This window comes from Cebidichthys violaceus, unplaced genomic scaffold, assembly GCF_023349555.1.
Source record: "Cebidichthys violaceus isolate CVI_PGR_0920_01 unplaced genomic scaffold, fCebVio1.0.p SCAF_23, whole genome shotgun sequence".
NCBI lineage: Eukaryota > Metazoa > Chordata > Actinopteri > Perciformes > Stichaeidae > Cebidichthys > Cebidichthys violaceus.
This window is the reverse complement of record NW_027176406.1, coordinates 6,038,353-6,046,134: the sequence shown is the minus strand read 5'-3', so window position 1 is coordinate 6,046,134 and position 7,782 is coordinate 6,038,353.

Here is a 7,782-nt window from a genome sequence, read left to right as displayed (position 1 = left end):
CTAGTGTGATATTTATCATGTTAATAACCCACACGCGTCTGGCACAGTGTAACCGCTCTGGTCATTGTGTTCACTGGAGGCTGGAGGGAAATGAGGCATGAACAGCTGAAAGATTTCAAAGGAAGCGGAGGTTATGCTGAGTATGTATACTCCAACCACCTGAAAGGCACAGCTTCCAGCCCTGTAATTTGGACCGCTGCTAAAAGACAAGGCGATAAAATAACAGCAGAAATAAAAAAAGAAGGAAAAAATAGTAAAGAACTGGCGCTCTGTCGTGCTAACAGAGACAGGCAGCTTTTGAACACAAGATGTTGATTCGTTCCGCTGAGGTTAACCAGACTAAACCACATTTCAGATGTTACAACTCTCGATACACAGACAAACAAATAGGATTATTGAACTGAGGGAAGGTGTCGAAAACGTACCAAAAATCTAATTTCAATCATTGCAACCTTGTCCTTCCCAAATATAGTTCACAATCCTGATTACTTGACTTGAACTCTTCTGAACTAAACAACCCTAAAGCCCTGAAAACAAATATATATATATATATAGATATAGATATAGATATATATATATATATATCTATATCTATATCTATATATATATATATCACACTACATAACACAGCACATATTCAACATTATGGCCCCGCAGAAATACGGTGGCAGCCTCTTGCATCACATGACAGGAGAACATAACTGTGAAGAAGCTGTCAACACAACAAGACAAAAAGACTTTAACAGCGACCGTATCATCTGATTTGAGAGTCCTGTGATGATCTTTGGGTCCCGCAGTCGTGAAGTATCCGTCTGTTTGCACGTCACAAGTTCAAGACCAGCCATGGTTAATACTCTGCCCTGGAGAGACCAACTTTGGCTCATCAGATACACTCTGATGCTGCAGCCTCATCACATGCTCCAACCACACACTAGTGACTGTCTATGACCCAGTTCACGCTGCTAATTGGTAGCCTTTAGATTTGCAAGGAAAAATTAGTGCAAACTCTGCGCAAACTGAAAATAATCATGGCTGAGACCTGCAGATCTGCACACAGATATGGAGGATGTGTGAGTGGGAAATGACTCATACAACTAGAACTGATGCTATCCAATAATCTAATAATAACTAATAAAAAGTCATCATCACTATTTTACTTTTGCTCAATACATATTATGTTTCGTCAGACAAAGTCCTCTCCACCACAACGTTTCCACTTCCACTTCATTTGACATTATTTATGAATTAATTTAACTGAATAAATGTATTTGGACAGAGTTTTTATGTTACTTCTGGCTGGCATCAGAGCCGTTGATTTTTATTCTCGTATAACATGGACATTGGAATAATGGGTAACATTTTTTTTTTTTTATCGAAATGGAAAGCATATACCCGTTTAAGCCAAGATCTAATAATAAAAAAAGTCAATGCTGTCAAACACAATTTCAGAGACGTGGGATGAACTCAACCTGACCACGTGCACTTCTGCTGGGATGGTTTTATGATATTGTAGCAATGAGCTGCAATCACAGTGTTTCTGACCTCTGCCAAACACTGCAAGGAGATCCAACTGGGTCCAAAGTTGACCCACGGATAGAACTACCCAGAACAGGACCTAAACTGAGCGACAGATGTTTTTGATAGATTTTTTTTTTAGCAAACCACAGCTCTGGCCTACTCCACGTTGTACCCCAGAAGAACATCTCTCCTCCAGCCCTCTCAAAGACCCTCCTTGAATCCTAAATCCTAGCAACTTAAGACAACTTGTCCAACTCATGGACTTGGCTCACCACCATAAGCCTACACCCCCCACCCCCACCCCAAGGCCCTTTTCTTCCAGCCCTGTAGTCTCCAGAGCACCCACCTTCCCACTGCATCAGCCCTCCCACGGGCCGATCCCAGGGAACGGCCGTTAATCTGAGGGAGAACGTTGGAGAACGTCTCCTTTTAATTATCAGAAAACTCAGAGCCGGGTTGGAATAATGGTTTCCAAATGGTGAGCTCGGGCAGGGGCGGGTGCAGGGTTGGAGGAGGTGGCCACGGAGAAGGCACAAGATCAGGAGGAGGAGCAAAAAGATATGACTCCGTCTCAGGTCCTGACCTTTGGCTGCCCCCACGCTCAGGCGCTTTGCCACAGATTGAGACCAGATTGACTGTGTTAGCCCAGGAGATGACTGAGTGACAGAATAATCTCACTACCAGTATCGCACACAGCCCAGTGGAGCTATCTTCCCCACAGGGGCTATCTTTGTGGGCTGTGGATACCTCATATGCTCCAGAGATCTTTAACTCAGGCTGATATTACATGATAGAGCTGCACCTCTCCACTCAGACTGTTAATGTTGCATGGGTTTCTGGGGCTGGCGACTCTCTCTGCCTTTTAACTAACACAACTCTTCCTCAGCACCAGAAGCCCATCAGCATTTATCTTCGCCGAAAAGTTGAATGAGTTAGAACCATAATCTTTTATGCGCTGTCCTCCTCCCTATTCCCAAGACACACAGGGGGGCTTGACAAAGACGGAGAGATCTTGCAGCCCGAAGGCTTAGCGCTGAAGCAAAAATAATAGAATCACACAAAAACAAAACACAAGCTAATCATTGTGGCTCCAAACACATCACACATGCACACACATTCGCACACACACAGACTACAAGACCACCCCTGAGAGCTGACCTGGCCATGCCCCCTGCCGCTCAGTGCTGGCGTGTGTCCAGAACAAACTGGGCCTCTCCGTAGGGAACAGCAGAGGCCTGAGGCCGTGCTGCTTAGCAGGCGCCGAGGGGGCGGCAGGCTGCCAGTGGTCAGTCGCTGCCGGAGCTTCTGGGAACGGTGTCACACTCGCTCTAACCCTCATCCTCACACCAGCCGGCTCCTGGGTTCAGGGCCGGGTGCAGAGGTCAAGAGAGAGAGAACCCCGCGCTCCTACGACCGAGCAGCTGGATTCGCTGACATGGATGAGCTCATTTTGGTCACCCTCCAAACTAGAGGCAATCCAGACCCCCTGACGTCTGAGCGGTCTCCATGAAGTCACTCTCCGACCATAGATCAAAACAGAGCAGCAGCACACGGTCTGAGCAGACAGGACCACAAAACATAGTCTTGAGACTTAGTTCAACCGAGGCCAGAGTGATGACAGAAAGAGGAGGTACATCTTAAAAAAAACATGCCTTCAAGGCTAAATTTAGTCTTATCACACCCATAACCAGGGTAATGTGAAATAATAACAACAAATCGTAACTGCAAGAAAGACCATGACAACTCCAAGTGTTGCCAAGTAAGCAGCCCCTAGCGCCTTTCATCAAACAGACGCAGCACAAAGGAAGACAACTCCCAGAAGTCTGCAAGATGCTCAACAGGCCTCTTGATATAATTTTAACCCCAACAGACCAGCTGGCCGATAGACAACCTCCTCTCCTGCTCTCTTACTCAGCGATAACGCAAGAGCATCTGTCCCTCACTGGTCAGACACACATAGTTCTCACACACACACACACACACACACACACACACACACACACACACACACACACACACACACACACACACACACACACACACACACACACACACACACACACACGTTACAAATATAGTAAACGTGAATGGTGAGTGTGGAATCTGTGAGGAGGTGGAGCTGATGATGGCTGTCTGACTCCTCCAGGACAGCAGCAGTAAGGAAGGAAGGCTCATTGGAAGCAACCTGCTCTCCGACAAAGCCAGCACGAGCCAAGGAAACTGTTTATCAGGTCTAAACCACATTTTATTTTGCAAAGACCACACAACTGCTGGGATAAGGTGGTCAGAGCATATACAGAGTGCCCATTGTTAAAAAAAACAAAAACGGAATGGAAGAAACCTTTAAGGCTATGAGACATTGTCATGCTTGCCCAATCCAGTTTGGTAAACTTTTAGCAGACAAGTGGCTTTCTGTCCCACATGGAATCAAGTGGAACAGCAAAGAAACAGAGGTCAGCAGCTGAATATGTCATTTCTATTCAATTAGCCAAAGTATTTATAAAACAATCTGTGTGTGCCGTTGGTATCAAAACACTCTGCCCATTAACCTGTGGTCCATAAAAGGACAGATTCTTAGCAATTAACCCACATTCCCAAACTTAGCCAGCTGCCTTCATTTCCAAATGACTATAATTCTAAACAACGTGGTAATTTATAAGGCAGAGAGCGCATGCCTGGCGCAGGCTGATTATGGCTTTTTGGAAACTTTTTAAGAGCGTGGTTTCCTGGAGGGAGACCGCATCAGCTGTCATATTCATAATTATAGCATTTCTGCTATTTCTAACAATCATGTCATTTTTGTATCTCTGCTATGTCATATAATTATCATATTCAGTCAGTTCTACTAGAAACTTTGTTTTCTGCTCTTTCCTGAGGTTGATGTCATTACATTCAGAACATTGTATGCAAATGTTCTTTTCCACCTCATTTTCAGCACAAGCTTTGCTTTGAGTGCTTGACTCCATATTTGTATGGCTAAGCCACTGCAGACTATGATCATATGATTGTAGACAAAGACATGCTGCAGTCTTTACACGGTATCACATACAGGTCTGACTTTTCTGTCGACAGCTCCCTTCACATACTTGGTATGAGTAAAATTTAAATGACTGTCTCTCAAAACTATGACAAGTCAACCCTAATATGTTTAAACTTCATTTGGAGGGCTGTAAAGAGTCCTGAACTCAAAGCCAATCTAGTTGTAACAGCTGCTCCACAGTACCCTCACTCCATAAATTTAGGGCAATTAAGGCCTGAGCTCCACTAATGAACCTGACCAACGCGCTGGAGGATGGTTGTTGCTCCTACACCAGGTGTTGAGGCCATACACAGGAAGTCTCAGCAGGAGTAACACCTGGGAGTAATAAACTCTCTCAGCAGACAACAGCTCCATCTCAGGGCTGTGCCACAACGGAAATACGATAAAAGCTTCAGTGTTTAGAACCTATAGTGAAGCTAAACACCATGACTAAAACAGTTTAACCATAATTAAGTGCACTTCAGAAGTACCTCTAAACTGTTATCAGGAACAACTTAAATAGGATTGGCATAATAGGCAATCCTATATATATATATATATATATATATATATATATATATATATATATATATATATATATATATATATATATATATATATATATATATATATATATATATATATATATATATATATATATATATATATATATATATGAGTTTCTAATTTCCCTCATGGTCCTCTGATTGGTATCAACATCACAGGAGCATGTATAATTTTTATCATTTCCCCTTTTAACAAACAATGACTCAACTTGTGGTCGACACACAGGCAAATGTTAGACTAATTGCTATCCAGATAACCTCTTTATTCATTCATTTTCTATATCCGAATATTTTTCTGGAACTACTAATACTACTTTACTTTTCTATTCATATATATATATATATATATATATATATATATATATATATATATATATATATATATACTGTATATATGAATAGAATATATATAATATATGTGTATTTTCTATTCATATATATATATATATATATATATATATATACTGTATATATGAATAGAATATATATAATATACTGTATATATATATATATATATATATATATATATATATATAGATATGAATAGAAAAGCAAAGTAGTATTAGTAGTTCCAGAAAAATATTCGGATATAGAAAATGAATGAATAAAGAGGTTATCTGGATAGCAATTAGTCTAACATTTGCCTGTGTGTCGACCACAAGTTGAGTCATTGTTTGTTAAAAGGGGAAATGATAAAAATTATACATGCTCCTGTGATGTTGATACCAATCAGAGGACCATGAGGGAAATTAGAAACACACAGTTTTTCTCTGAGCAATAACAGCAACATGTCTTTCAATTACTGTAAAATTTGCACAAGTACTCACATTGTCCACCGGCGCAAAAAAAACAAGGTTGAACCATAATAAAAAGCATGAGCTCTGAAGGTCTATAATCTGCTGTATTATTTATTTTCAGAAGGAATTCAGTATGGGGACATAAAAGTATAGATAAAATATGAATGCAGTGTCAATATTAACAATGCTGTAGACAGTTGGACCATGTTCTGTGTGGACAGATCTCAGAACATGACTGCCCTCTCCACTCCATGGTTGTTCACTATGGGTACCACTTAATCTCCTAATAACCAGAACAGTGGAAAGTAAAAAAAGAGGTCTTTCCTAATATCTCACCAAACTGAGTGAATGAGGGAGCGGTGCCCTCCCTTCCCCACTCCTCTAAAAGGCCACCATTGTATGTGAAGAATTGCCATGGCTACTGCCTGCGAACTGTAAGCCTTTTAGAATTATTAGCATTCCTCTCTACCCCAAGCACTGTAGCAAAAACTGCTCTCTTTACCATCAATCCGCCTCGAGAGCAACACACCATTTCTTTTATTAGAAACTACAGGAATTTCCATCTGGCTGGGAATTAATTAAAGTCGAATTATGGGCTGCAGCAATATTGAACTAGCCAGACAAATTCAACAACACCCATGGAGGCTAAGAGTGAATGTGGCCTTGTTAATGAGCACAGTAAGAGGCTAGCAAAGCCACTCGTCAGAGGCACTAGCTCAGCAGTTATGGGGCAAGAGAGCAATGAGACAGATAACAATGTGACCATTGATATATCCATGTTCCCCAAACAGAAATCCTTGAAATTATGTTTTTAACATAAGACCAAACTTGTTTTGCAGAAGTGTGCACATACATATATATATATATATATATATATATATATATATATATATATATATATGTGTATATGTATATGTATATATATATATATATATATATATACACATACATATATATATATATATATATATATATATATATATATATATATACATATATATATATAATTATATATACATACATACATACATATAAATATATATATATATATATATATATATATATATATATATATAAAAATAAGATTATGGGTAACAGCTAAAACATACAAAGTGTGGTTTTAAATTTGAATGACCTCAAAGTTAGTGCCATTTCCTGATTCTTTTAGTACAATTACATCATGTTAAGATATTATATTTATCACCACAAAAGTAAATTAGCAGTTATATTATGGTGCAGAGATACTAATCCAATAAAGTGATTATTATTATTTGGATTATTTGATTTGATTGGAAATGAGAAAGTAAATCCACATGTTAGTGAAGACACATTTTAACAGTGTTTGGAATCAAAGTCAACACACTAAAATCATGCACAGCTGAGCTGACTGTGTTAACAAGGCAAAGCGGCATCGTTCTCTGCTCCGGACGATATATCTTTACGTAGAATATAATTGTTGTGATGCTACATTAATGTTCTGAATGTCTTATAGAGAACCTTTAAAGAATAACCGGGATAATCACCAGATGTTACAAATGATTTGGCAGCACACGCACAATTACAAGAGCTGCTGAAATACAGAAAGTGAAAACGCATGGGAAAACCCCCCCCAAAAAATCATTTTTTCGTTTTATGAGACTCAAAATATACGTCAGCTTCCATGGGAATGGACAAACCTAGTTAAATTAATCATATTACAGAAAAATGTAATGCAATATAGTGATTACTCGGCCCGGGGAGTTTCTACGATGTAGCATAAACAACCAGAAACCACCTAATTCTAAAATAATGTAACATTTGTATCTTTTGTCAGTGTAAAACAATGTGGCCACTATTGGACTGTAATGGGAACGCCTGGACCAACGGTGACACAACAGGCTCT